Below are 2,500 nucleotides of genomic sequence, written 5' to 3' on the forward strand. Positions count from 1 at the left end.
CCGACCGATTGGTTTTGATCTAATAAAAGCGTCCCTTCCATCTCTGGTCGGGACTCTGTTTGCATGTATTAGCTCTAGAATTACCACAGTTATCCAAGTAACGTGGGTACGATCTAAGGAACCATAACTGATTTAATGAGCCATTCGCGGTTTCACCTTAATGCGGCTTGTACTGAGACATGCATGGCTTAATCTTTGAGACAAGCATATGACTACTGGCAGGATCAACCAGGGAGCTGCGTCAACTAGAGCTGAGCAGCCGGCCGCCCGGGAGTGTGTCCCGGGGGCCCGCGCGAACACGCAAGCGTCCGCTCAATTATTCTGCAAACAGGAGGAGGCTGAGCTCCCCTGCACAATACACCTCGAAACCCTCTCAGGTCCCGGCGGCGCGCAGCGCCGTCCTAAGTACTTGGTCGGGTTCGAGAGAGGCGCAATCGCCCGGAGTTAGGCGAGTAGACGCTTTAGGTGCGACCACCCGTGCTCCCAACTGAGCTTGCCGCTGCCGACAGAGGCCCGGGAGCGTGCTGTCGTGGCATTGCCGGCGGGAGACAACACGCGCCACCTACGGTGACCGGCAGCTCCAACGCCAGCGCCACAGAAGGGCATAGGCCCCACGTGGGTGCCGAAGCGAACTCTCCCAGCACAGCGCACGTGCCAACACGTCTGCACAACTGCGATACAAACCACCAGCGAGAACCGCTGGGGCGACCGAGCAGCAGACGGCGTCGCGGCGCCGAGTGCCGGGCGGCGGCGCATCCTCAACGCACACAGTCCTCAATCGGACCAGCACACTGCAGATGTCCACCGCGCTTCGCACCGGGCCGGCGAGGACCCACTTTGGCTGCACGGCGCCGCGCGCAGGGTGCCCCGGCGCGCAGCTGCGCCGCCTGCCGCGTCCGTCGGCCGGCGCGCCTGCCACTGGGCGCCCCCACCAGCCGGCTGTAGCGCGTGCGCCCACGCACCGCGCGGCCAGCACGCCGGGCGGCCCCCCCCTCACCGGCCGGGGACAGTCCCACCCACCCACAGCCGCGTATCGCTTCACACCCAGATCCACATTCACGTTCATTGGTGTGGTGGGTATCGCTGACACAACCGCGTCATAGCTGTACCGATCGTTGCCCTCACAGATGTACCTCCAGCAAGATCAACCGCACCACAACGGGTTACCAGTTGTTCATTTGCGTAACGTCACCAGTAAACGTACACGTCCACGTCCATCCCCGTTTGCAAAGTCAACTATTATTGCATGCCTGCCTGTCAGGTGTCAAGACACACTACATCCGCTCACATCCACGCAACAAAATGTGCCCGACTAGAGGGCACGTGGAAGGTGCCCCCGTACGTATGCGATGTCCATTGCGCGACGAACTGTCAACCGGCCTCTGTAGCATGTCGCAGATGTGGAACGCGGGACACCGTGCTATCACATTGTGTGAGAAGAGACTACTATGTCTGCATACACGCGCCACTACATGAACAGACGGCTCATGCTGATCGCCATCCACTGCGTCCATTACTCCCACACGTCTCTATGGCGTACCACACTGCAATACAGCTGTTATGGGGAGATGACACGTAGCTGTGTACACAACATTCTGAGCGGGTTGCGGTTGGACAACAATACATTAATGTAACGTGTCATATGCCATTTACAGAGCAGGTTAAGGCACAACGTGGGTTAGGTTAAGGCACAACGTGGGTTATGTTAAGGCACAACGTGGGTTATGTTAAGGCACAACGTGGGTTAGGTTAAGGCACAACGTGGGTTAGGTTAAGGCACAACGTGGGGTAGATTGCGGCACAACTTGGGGTAGATTGCGGCACAACTTGGGGTAGATTGCGGCACAACTTGGGGTAGATTGCGGCACAACTTGGGGTAGATTGCGGCACAACTTGGGGTAGATTGCGGCACAACTTGGGGTAGATTGCGGTACAACTTGGGGTAGATTGCGGTACAACTTGGGGTAGATTGCGGTACAACTTGGGGTAGATTGCGGTACAACTTGGGGTAGATTGCGGTACAACTTGGGGTAGATTGCGGTACAACTTGGGGTAGATTGCGGTACAACTTGGGGTAGATTGCGGTACAACTTGGGGTAGATTGCGGTACAACTTGGGGTAGATTGCGGTACAACTTGGGGTAGATTGCGGTACAAATTGCATTACATTGCGGTGCAAATTGCGTTACATTGCGGTGCAAATTGCGTTAGGTTAAGGTGCAACACAGGTTAGGTTAAGGTGCAACACAGGTTAGGTTAAGGTGCAACACAGGTTAGGTTAAGGTGCAACAGAGGTTAGGTTAAGGCGACATAGGTTAGGTTAAGGTGCAAGATGGGTTAGGTTAAGGTGACATAGGTTAGGTTAAGGTGACATAGGTTAGGTTAAGGTGACATAGGTTAGGTTAAGGTGACATAGGTTAGGTTAAGGTGACATAGGTTAGGTTAAGGTGACATAGGTTAGGTTAAGGTGACATAGGTTAGGTTAAGGTACAAACTGGGTT

At 55.5% G+C, this 2,500-nt stretch overlaps 1 non-coding gene across 1 annotated transcript in view; it reads right to left on the reverse strand.

Moving 5' to 3' along the window:
- The window catches only part of LOC126149254 (small subunit ribosomal RNA), a 1,909-nt gene extending 1,674 nt beyond the window's left edge, over positions 1-235 (reverse strand). Inside the window, exon 1 of the ribosomal RNA XR_007530754.1 lies at positions 1-235. This exon is cut by the window's left edge and continues 1,674 nt beyond it. This is a non-coding gene — a ribosomal RNA (small subunit ribosomal RNA).
- Positions 236-2,500: the final 2,265 nt, after the last annotated feature.

Source organism: Schistocerca cancellata, unplaced genomic scaffold, assembly GCF_023864275.1.
Source record: "Schistocerca cancellata isolate TAMUIC-IGC-003103 unplaced genomic scaffold, iqSchCanc2.1 HiC_scaffold_919, whole genome shotgun sequence".
Lineage (NCBI taxonomy): Eukaryota > Metazoa > Arthropoda > Insecta > Orthoptera > Acrididae > Schistocerca > Schistocerca cancellata.